Raw genomic sequence first — 12,109 nt, 5'->3', positions numbered from 1 at the left:
TGATGCATGCCTTAAAAATCTATCTTTGGTGCTTAAAAGATGTCGTGAAACAAACCTTGTTCTTAGTTGGGAAAAGAGTCATTTTATGGTTCAAGAAGGTATTGTTTTGGGACATGTCATCTCACAAAGGGAAATTAAGGTAGATAAAGCAAAAGTTGAGATCATTTCTGAATTACCTCCACCTTTTATGGTGAGAGAAGTTCGCTCTTTTCTAGGTCATGCCAGCTTCTGTTGTCGTTTCATCAAAGACTTTAGCAAAATTGCTAGACCCCCGTGCAATCTCCTGGCTAAGGAGACTCCTTTTGTCTTTGATCTAGCATGCCTTGATGCTTTTCATAAACTGCGTGATTTATTGTCATCTGCCCCTATAATACAACCTCCCAATTGTTCATTACCGTTTAAAATCATATGTGATGCCTCTGATTATGACAAGGGAGCAGTTTTGGGACAAAGGGTATGAAAACTTCCATGCGCCGTATACTATGCAAGCAAGACTTTCTCGGGAGCTCAATTGAATTACTCCACTACTGAGAAAGAATTACTTGCCGTAGTGTATGCTCTTGATAAATTTTGGTCCTATCTCTTAGGATCAAAAGTCATTGTCTATTCTGATCATGCTACTTTGAGGCCTTTTTTTGACTAAGAAGGAAACAAAGCCTCGTTTAATAAGATGGATTTTGCTTCTTCAGGAATTTGATTTTGAAATCAAAGATAAGAAAGACGCCGAAAATGTGGTTGCCAATCATCTTTTAAGGTTATTGGTAGAATCTTCCCCGAGCCCACCAATTCGTGATTCATTTTCGAATGAACAACTCTTCCAAATCTCTAATGGGTAAATGCCTTGGTTTGCTGACATTGTGAACTTTCTTACAATTGGCAAACTTCCAACTAATTGGTTAAAGCAAGCAAATAAGCGTTTCTTTGCCAACATCCGGAATTACTATTGGGAAGATCCTATCTTGTTTCAATATTGTCAGGATCAAATTGTGAGAAGATGCATTATGGAGAGTAAAATTCTAAGTGTCCTTGTGTTTTGCCATACCCTTGCATGCGGCGGGCATTTTAGTGCAAAGAAAACCACATTGAAGGTGCTTCAAAGTGGGCTATTTTGGCCCACCATCCATAGAGATGCTTATAATTTTTGCAAGGAGTGTGAGCGATGTCAAAAAATGGAATCGATGTCGAGAAGAGACATGATGCCCTTGACAAATATTCTTATTGTTGAAAACTTTGATATTTGGGGCATTGATTTTATGGGTCCTTTTCCTATGTCTTATGGATTTTAATACATTTTACTTGCCGTTGACTATGTTTCTAAGTGGGTGAAGGCTTGTGCTACCAAAACCAATGACCACTCTGTGGTTGTTTAATTCATTAAATCTAATATTTTCACTCATTTTGGTATGCCAAGAGCCATGATTAGTGATGGAGGAAAGCATTTTTGCAATCAATTCTTAAGGCAATTATTTCTTAAGTACTCCGTTACTCATAAAGTCGCCACCCCTTACCATCCTCAAACAAGTGGGTAAGTAGAAGTTTCAAACCGGGAAATTAAACATATTCTTGAGAAAACGGTCAACACAACCCGGAAGGATTGGTCACGCAAGTTGAATGATGCTTTGTGGGCTTACCAAACGGCATATAAGACTCCCATCGGCATGTCTTCTTATAGATTTGTTTATGGAAAGCCTTGCAATCTTTCGGTTGAGCTAGAACACAAAGCTATGTGGGTGGTTAAAAAGCTCAATCTTGACCTTGACAAAGCCGGAGAGAATCGGTTACTTCAATTGAATGAGTTGGAAGAGTTGAGACATAATGCTTATGATAATGCCAAACTCTACAAAGAACGAACTAAAGCTTTTCATGGCAAACATATTGTGAAGAAATCTTTTGAACCCGATCAAAAAGCATGGCTCTTTAACTCTAAATTAAAACTCTTTCCTGGGAAGTTATGAACCAAATGGGAAGGTCCATATGAGATCATCTCTGTTGCGCCTCATGGGACGGTTGAAATTCAAAGCTTAAAAGATGGAACTGCATTTAAAGTGAATGGACAAAGGTTAAAACCTTACATTGAGGGGCAAGTTTTTCAAAGACATACGGAAGTCGCCCTTTTAGTGGATCAAAGTACCTTTAGAATATCCATGTAATCCTCTGTGAGTTCCTACAAAACATTAGAGTGCTTTACCCCCTTCTGAGAGTTATCCATACGATAGGACTGAATAAGGGTTTTAAAACCCTTATATATAACAACAACAGGGGGGGGGGGGACGACTTCTCTACAAACAATTATATCTAAGTCTCCCTTCCTATCATGAAAACTTAGATATCAATGGTTAGAATAAAATCACACCAAATAAGTTGGAAAACCATAATCCAACGGTATAAAACCATACTCCCAATTAGATCACCAAATTGGAAAGTACAACTCAATCCATCAAGTATCAATAATCACATTGCAATCATATTTTAGAAAACATAATACATAGGACCATAAAATAATTTTTATTATTTAAATATATATATAAAAATTCCAACAATCTCCCACTTGGTCCATGCACTCTAAGTTTTATAAAACCACTTATTTACGAAGAGATTTAGTGATGAACTCAATGTTATCAAAAGGAGTTCAATTTGTTTCTCCCTTGGTATCATTCATTATCTTTCTCTTTGTTTCCATCATCATTAACTTGCTTGAAGTAGTTGTGCAATGCAAAATGCAAGAATTTTTAATCACCTGGTCATTTTCCTTCCTTTCCTTTGTCTCAGATTTTCACGGATATTTTTTTTTTTCCGTTGATCTTTTATTTTCTGAATTCGGTTTCTCGGCACTTAGTGTCGTCTTGAGTGCTTGGGGATGGTTTTTGAGACCTTTTTCTTTGGATTGATAACTTCCTTTGAGGACCGAGTCATTTTCATATTTTCACTTTTTGGACACTATTCACTTTTCGTTCTTTTTCCTATTTCGTCTTTCCCCGTTTGTCACTTTGTTGGCATAGCCTCACTTTTTGTGTTCAGAGTTGGTTTTTGACTTCACGTACCTTCATTCTTTATGGTTTCCATGAAATACGTATCTTTACTTTTGTGGAAAAGCACTCTGGTTGCTCCCAGTATCCATCGGGGCTGGATGCATAGTTCTTCAGAAACATTTTCTTTTCTTGGGATATTTTTCATAAATATCTTTTGAAGATATTTTATTTTAGGGGTTTCTAAGAAAATATTTTTGGAAGATATTTTCATTCTGGGTCATTAGTGCAGTTATCACTTTTTGGAGGGGCCATTGTGCAATTAATGAAAGTTATTGCAAAAATGCCTCGTTTTGAGCCTGGATCCTCATACGGGATTCATTTTCACATTTCATCAAGTTATGGACTCTTAGAATTTCCTTCTGGTCGTTTTCCCCTAGTTTCAGGGTTTCTGACTCCAGTTGCCGCCGAATTTGTTTGGGGTATAACTTTATACTCGGGAATTAGTTTTTGACGCCGTTTTTTTTTGTTGTTCATATTTTCTCATTTTGGTTCTTTTTTATTCATAGAGTTTTCACCGTTTGAGCACGTCTACTCAAATTCTACTTTTCCAGACCCGACGGGGCCTCTTCGGGACACTTTTAGGGTTTTGCTATAAATAGAATGTCTTAAAGTGAAAAATCACTTTTTCATCATATTCCTCCCTCTCTTGGCCGGCCATCCATGGTAGCCTTGGGCTGCCACCCTTCTCTCCTCTTTTCCGGCCACTTCCCTCTTGAAAAATGTTGTAGAGCCTTAGCGTTTGTCGAAGGCCTTGACGACGCGCATCTTTCCCCCTTATTAGGATTTTGGTATATCCTCTTTGGGATTTTATGTTCACCGTGTTGTCCCTGACAAAACCCCGAAGTTTCATCGGATTCGGAGCGGTTTCATTTTGGTGGCATTTGAGATTTTCATCTCAAATTGAGGTAGGGGATGTTATAGTTTATATTTTTGTTGTCTTGCATGCTATTGATGCTTATATAACTTGTATGCATGCTTTTGTTCAAAATCTAGAATTTAATTTAATTAATTTATATGTTTAAGATTTAATTCTCATGATGATATTCAACTTAGAATTTAATTATGGCATGCTAGTAAATTATGTTTTGGTATGCTTGTTAACATATATTAAATTGGGATTATTTGAATAAGAATTGTACTTTTTATTTAATAATTTCCTTTTATGAAAGTTTAATCCTCATGGACGTACCTTGCATGAAATTAACTTGTAATATGTTTTTAAATTAAGTCTTGGTATGTTCTTTAACATACTTTAATTTGAGAGCATTTGGATAATTTTAAAAATTAGAGATTAATTAATTAAAATCTATTTAAAGGTTCCATTAGCTTAATTGAGTTTTTAACTTGATATTTGTGATGACTAGGACTTGTATACTAGCATATATTAGTTTGGGACCATTTAGAGTTGTTTTAGAATTTAGAGATTTAATTATCATGATTTAATTAAATTCTATCTTGTTGTTCCATTGGCCTAATTGAGATTTTGAATGAATATATGTAATGACCATGCTATGTTGTTTAACATGTATTAATTAGGGATCATTTAATTTCCGTTTCTATTGTGTTAATGATTTAATCACGTGTTTGACATTGGTTATATGTTTAAATCATGATTTTGGACTTGTATTAGATTCTTCAGTTTATGTTTTCAATATTGAATTATATTGTTATAGCGTGTAACGAATCGCACACTAAAGATTCAACATGTGATGTTATTATAGTGTGTAACGAATCGTACTTTGAAGATTCGACATTGTCATCCTATAGTAGTTGTGGATTTAGAGCATGTATTGTGTGGTTCCAACCTACATGTGCATGGAATGTAGTTTCGTGCTTTATATATTTCGTATATAAGTTAACTTATTTATTTTGGAGTCACTTGGGACATTGTTACAGAGATATGGCTAGAGTTTGGCTCTAGTACGGGAGATATGAGTTCTCCCTATTTTATAGTGCGCACTAGGGTGGTATTCCTAGTGGGTTAATGCCCGGAATAACCATTTAGGTCTTGGCTTTATCTAGGATTTGATGTCCAAGTATTCCACTATTTGATTTTGCATTCAATTACAAGTTGATAACCAATGTTTAATTGTGACTTGTGGTTTTGGTTATTGGCGATTTAATGTTATTAAGTACATTTATGCATTATGATTTTTAATGAATCATCGCAGGTTTTAATGTTGTTAAGTACATTTAGGCATAGTGATTTCTAATGAATCATTGCAAATTTTGATGTTGTTAAGTACATCTATGTTATATTGTTCAAATGTAACTTAGGAATGATCCTATAGATTCATTTGGAACATAGATGTTAGGTGGCTTGACCCACTTTAATTGTTTTCGCATTTTAGATTTCAAGTTGATAACTTTGAGAATCTATATTTTGTTACCTTGTATAATATGTTCCTATGTTATTGAAATTGCATGAATGATGTGATTTATATTAGAAATGATTTAAGGTAGTTTAGGATGCTCCTTGGGTCTCACCTTTGACATAGACGTTAGGTGGCATGACCTTTTGAATTATTTCGCATTAATGTGATAATTTGTAAAACGTTAGGTCCTTGCATGCTCACCTCCTACGAGTAGCTTTATGTGACTCACCCTAAAGCTATCGAGGATATTTTTTAGGTACAGGAATCAAAGTTGATATTCTCGTTATGCTTGGACGATTTGTGGACTTGAAGGTTCCATTCTTGTAAAGGTTGGCTTGAATGGCACTTGTAGCCTTATTTGTCAAATGTGTATATTTGATTCTAAACTTGTAATGTGTGCCTAAGCACACTTTTTTATTCTCATTTTGTGTATATGATATGAGGCCAAGGGCCAAACTTCTTTTGGAATAACATATATGTCATAGGTGTTAAATATGGCCTTTAATGAGAATATAGAAAAACTATGCGTTCTAACATGTCATTCTTGCACCGGAGCATGCATTGTGTATGAGTATTGTTTCTTAGCACTCATTTAATTTGTATGAGGTGTGGCCAAGGGCCAAACACCAATACATTTTCATTTACATGCCGTGATGTTGTATTTCATCTTTTTAGGCAATTTATGAAAAATTGAGGGTTGAGGGGTCATATTTTGCATTTGGGATATTTTAAGGCTGCGGACCATTGGGACGCGTCTTAAATGTCTTTTTATATTTGCGTGCATGTTCACATTCCAAAACTCTTAATTTTCAACTTTTGAACCATTTATGGGATGATTTATGGATTTTTATGGAAAATTCATGCATGGGAGTATGGTTTAAGGTTTCTTCTTGTTTTAGCATGCTATAGATGCATATTTGTGACCATGGGAGGTTTTGAAACTTGTTTGGATCATGTAGAATGCATGCATAGCCTTAGAGATGGACCAGGCACTTTCACACCCTTTGCAGCAGCTTTTTCTTCCGCAGTAGATGTGTCGGTCGGCTGATGAGAGCCATCAGCCGGCTAACAAACCCTCGAGACCCATTCCAGTAGCCTTTTTGTGAAAATGGTCATTTTAGCTGGCTGATAATTGGGATTCGGTCGGCTGATGATCAAGTTTCGGCCGGCTGGTCCTTGCCATCGGTCGACTGATCCTCCCTGGAGCCATTCCTTTTCAGTTTTTCTTGGACAACATTGTTATACCAACTTCGGGGGATCATATCTCACTTATTTTTAATCCAAATCAGGTCGTTCTTAAGTCTAAATTCAAGAGCTTGAAGTTAGCTTTCCAATGGTACCAACCACACATCAAAACACCAACTGTAGTGAGAGTTATTTTAGTTTTAGTGAGATAGGTTTGTGGTATATCCTAAACAGAGAATGCCACTTTGTTCCATTTCCATATCTTTTCCGTTTAAACTCCGAATCAGGTGATTCTTAAGTCTAACTTTATTCATTTTTTGTTGTCTTTCCAATGCTATGCACGGTGGCATCCATTTTAGTTTAAAATGATCATTTTACCCTTAGTTCATGTGATGACCCTAGATTTTTTAACCTAGTGTGTCCTGTGATGACCCGAAACGGATCCAAAATGCGGAAGAAAAAGATGAAATAATGGTCTCTAGAGATACAATGCATCTCTAAGACACCAATGTGACACTCAATGAGGTCATGGAACCCAAAGGAAACAAATGCGGAAGTGGCGTTTAAAAAACGGACAAGAATGGACCTAGGGGAAAAAAGGTCATTTCCAACATGAAAGTGGGTACTACTGAGCACACCGTTGGAAAGATAATGAAAAAAATAATAAACTTAGACTCAAGAATCACTTGATTCGGAGTCCGGATAAAGAAAATATGGCTAACGGAAGAAAAAAAAGGCAAAAAGGTCAAAATGAGTCAACCCTAGGTCATCTAGCTGGTTACAAGGCTTTCCTAACCGGTTAGAAGGCAAAAAATCACAACCACAACACTGCCCCAAGTCATCTAACCGGTTACGAGAATCTACCGTTCGCATACTTGTATTAAAAATCAGCAAGAACCTGGCAGCAGGGGTTTTTCGGGAAAAAAAATGGGTTTTTGAGGGCCAAGATGACATTTTTTGGAAAAATACAAAGAAGAAACCCCCCTCAAAATCGAGTTTTATACTCAGAAATGTAGAAGAAAATGAAAAAAACTCAATGTGAAACACCCAAAATGCCCCTCCATGAAATCAGGTCATGAGGGTCAAAAAGCTGCTAAAATGTAAAACTGAAAGCTGAACTTTGCAATGGATTTCCAGTACCAAGATGACATTTTCTAGAAAAATGCAAAGACGAACCCCCCCTCCTAAAATCACATTTTCTAAGTGACTATATCAAGACCGGAATTTATTTCCTGAAGGAAAATCCCACAATGCCTTCGACCAGATTTTGCAATAAAAATGCAAAATGAGTCCATAGGAGGCTCATTTCACCAAAGAAGAAGTATTTCATGAAAACAATCATGCACACAAATGTAACTTACCTAATAGGATGTGCTACAATGGTCCATGGCTTAAAAATATCGCCGATGCAAAATACGACCCCCCGACGGCCAAAATGACAAAAATGAAATTTGGAATGAAAACTTGGAACTCAAAATTATGAAATGGTTTCAAAACACCATTTGGCCCTTGGCCATACCTTGTACATCATTAATGATTGCTAATGGATGAATTTCATACACAATGCACGCTCCGGGGCAAAATAGCATACTAAAACGCATGATTTTTCATATATTCTCATTAAAGGCAAGATTTAACATCCATGACATATATGTAATTCCAAAAGAAGTTTGGCCCTTGGCCTCATGTCATATACATAAAATGAGAATAAGAAAGTGTGCTTAGGCACATATTACAAGTTTAGAATCAAATATACACATTTGACAAATAAGGCTACAAATGGCATTTCTAGCCAACCTTCACAAGAATGGAAACCTTCAAGTCCACAAATCATCCAAGCATAATGAGAATCTCTAACCTTGATTCCTGTACCTGAAAAAATGTCCCCCGTACGTGGGTGAATAACATAAAGTTACTCGTAGGAAATGAGCATGCATCGACCTAGCATTTTACAATTTTATCACCTTAAGGTGAAACATGTTAAAAGGGCTCATGCCACCTAACGTCTATGTCTAGATGAGACTCAGGGAGCATCCTAAGCTACCCTAGATCATTTCTAGCATAAATCACATCATTCATGCAATTTAAATCACATAGAAGCATGCTATACAAAGCAACAAGATATAAATTCTCAAAGTCATCAACTTGAAATCTAAAATACGAAAATGACAAAAGTAGGTCATGCCACTTAACGTCTATGTTCCAAATGATTCTATAGGATCATTCCTAAGCTACATTTGAATAACAAAGCACGAATCACAATATCTATGCAATTTAACCAACATAGAAGCATGATGTACAGAGCAACAAAATGTAGATTCTCAAAGTTATCAACTTGAAATCTAAAATACAAAAAACAACTAAATATAGCAATTTAGTATAACTAGAATTTCTAATACCACACATCAAAACATAGATTCTCTAAGTTATCAACTTGAAATCTAAAAGTGCGAAATCAGCAAAAGTGGATATACTTGGACATCAAACGGATCAGATCGACACAGGACTTCTTTTGGGCTACTAACCCCTGGGCAGTCTACCCAACGCGCGTACTTTTAACTTAGAGGACTCTTATCCCCATACTAGAGCCAAACCCTAGCCATCAAGCAATGTCCCAAGCGGTTCCAAAATAAATAAGTTAACAACTTATATACGTATTAAATAGTACACGAAACTACCTTCATACATAAGTAGGTTGAAACCACACAATACATGCTCTAAATCCACAACTATTATATGATGACAATGTCGAATCTTCAGAGTGTGATTCGTTACATGCTATAATAACATCATGTGTCGAATCTTCAGTATGCGATTCGTTACACGCTATAACAATATAATTCAATATTGAAAACATGAACTGAATAATCCAATACAAGTCCAAAATCATGATTTAGATATACAATTAATATCAAACACATGATTAAATCATTAACGTAATAGAAACGAAAATTAATTACATAACCTAATTAATTTCTCTAAGTTTCAAATCTCAATTAAATGATCTCTAATTAACATATGTTAAACAACATAACATGGTCATTGCATATACCAATTCAAAAACTTAATTAGGCCATTGGACCAATAAAATGGAATTTAATTAAATCATGATAATCAAATCCCTAAATTCTAAAACAACATCAAATGGTCCCAAATTAATTTATGCTAGTATACAAGTCCTAGTCATCACAATTATCAAGTTAAAAACTTAATTAGGCCAATGGAACCATTAAATAGATTTTAATTAATCATTTTAATTAAAATTTCTAAATTTTCATACTTATCCAAATGCTCTCAAATTAAAGTACGTTAGAGAACATGCCAAGACTTAATTTAAAAGCATATCACAAGTTAATTTCATGCAAGGTACATCCATGAGAATTAAACTTTCACCTAAAATAATTATTAAATAAAAAGTGCAATTCTTATTCAAATAATTTCAGTTTAATATATGTTAACAAACATATCAAAGCATAATTTATCATCATGCCCCAATTCAATTCTAAGCTATATACATCCTTGCAAATTAAATCTTATACAAAGAAATAAATATTACTAATTTTCTAGATTTGATACAAGGCATGCAAGCAAGTTGTATAATCATAAAAAACACTTAATACAACACATAAAATCTTAAAACACCCCTAACCCCAATTTGAGATGAAAATCTCAAAAGCCACCAAAATGAAACCGCTCCGAATCCGACGAAACTTCTAGGTTTTTCGGGGACAACATGATGAACAAGAACCCCAAGGAAGCCCCATCAAAATCACCACTTGACTTCAAACCCGAACTCAAGAAATGGCCAAAATGAGATTCCAATCGGTGGAATCGAAGGCCTCGCCAAGGCGAATATAAAACACTAAGGCTCTACGGCGTTTTACTAAGGGGAAGAGGTTCAAATGAGGAGGGAGAAGGTGGCAGCCCTTGACTGCCATGGAATCTGGCCAAGAGAGGGGAGAGAGAGAGTGTGTGAAATCTGATTTTTCAATTTACCTCTATTTATAGAAAAACTCGAAAAGTGCCCCGAACGGGCCCCGCCAGGTTGGGAAAAATGAAATTCATGCAGACGTACTCAAATGGCAAAACTCCGTGAACAAAAAAGAACCAAAATGAGAAAATATGAACAACGGAAGAAATGGCGTCAAAAACTGAGTCCCGTACAGAGAGATATGCCCCGGACAAGTTCGGTAGCAACCGGGGCCAAAAACCCAAAAACTGGAGAAAAACAGCAAGAAGGAAGTTCTAAGAGTACGTGTAATGACCTGGTCATTTTCTTCCTTTTCCCTTTTTCCTCAAATTTTGCGGATAAATTTTTTACGTTATTTTTTCTTTTCTGTGGATAGTTTTTCGACGCTTAGTGTCATCTCGAGTGCTCAGAATTGGTTTCTGAGACTCTTTCATGTGAATTGACAACTTCCTTTGAGGACCGAGTCATTTTTGCATTTTTCGTTTTTGGACACTATGCGCTATTTCGTTTTTTCCCTATTTTGTCATTTTCCCTATTTTGTCTTATCTCCGTTTGTCAGTTTTTGGCACAACCTCACTTCTTGTGCTCGGAGTTGGTTTTTGATTTCATGTATCCTTATCGTGAGTGGTTTTCACGAAATACGTATCTTTACTTTTGCAAGAAAGTACTCTGGTTGCTCCCGGTACCCATAGGGACATAGATGCATAAATCTTTGGAATTAATTTTATTTCTTGGGGTGTTTTTCATAAATATCTTTTGAAGATATTTTATTTCAGGGGCATCTAAGAAAATATCTTTTGGAAGATATTTTCATTCTAGGGCAGTTTCGCAGTTAACCCTTTTTGTAGGGGCCATTGTGCAATTAACGAAAGTTATTGCAAAATGTCTCATCTGGAGCCTGGATCCTCGTATGGGATTCATTTTCAATTTTTGTTGACTTGTAAATTCATAGAATTCCGTTCTGGTTGTTTTTCTCCAGTTTCAGAGTTTCTGGACCTGATTGCCGCCGAACTTGTTCGGGGCATAACTTTCCACTCGGGACTCAGTTTTTGACGCCGTTTCTTCCGTTATTCATATTTTATCATTTTGAATCTTTTTTGTTCATAGAGTTTTTCCGTTTGAGCGCATTTTTTCAAAATATACTTTTCTGGACCCGGCGGGGCCCGTTCGGGGCACTTTTTGGATTTTCCTATAAAAAGGAAGTGAGATATTTCATTTTTTTGCCATCTCCTTCCTTGATGCACGACCAGCAGCTCCCATGGCTTCCAAAAGGAGCTGCCACCCTTCTTCTTCCATTTAAACCCTCTTCCCTTTGTTAAAAAGTTGAAGTGCCTTTGCGTTTTGTGTTCGTGTTGACTACGCGCTTCTTTTACCCTTATTAGAACCCATTTCTGACCAAATTTTGAGTTTGGTTTTGAGTTCAAGTAGTGAATTTCATGAGGCTTCTTGTTCACGGCGTTGTCCCCGACAAAATCCCGAAGTATTGTCGGATTCGGAGCTGTTTTGTTTTGATGGCTTTTGAGATTTTTATCTCAAATTGAGGTAGGGGG

Source organism: Cornus florida, unplaced genomic scaffold, assembly GCF_030987335.1.
Source record: "Cornus florida cultivar Cherokee Brave unplaced genomic scaffold, ASM3098733v1 CherokeeBrave_3.0.0_Hap2_Chr03, whole genome shotgun sequence".
Lineage (NCBI taxonomy): Eukaryota > Viridiplantae > Streptophyta > Magnoliopsida > Cornales > Cornaceae > Cornus > Cornus florida.
The sequence above is the reverse complement of the archived record's forward strand: the minus strand, read 5'-3'. Positions refer to the sequence as shown.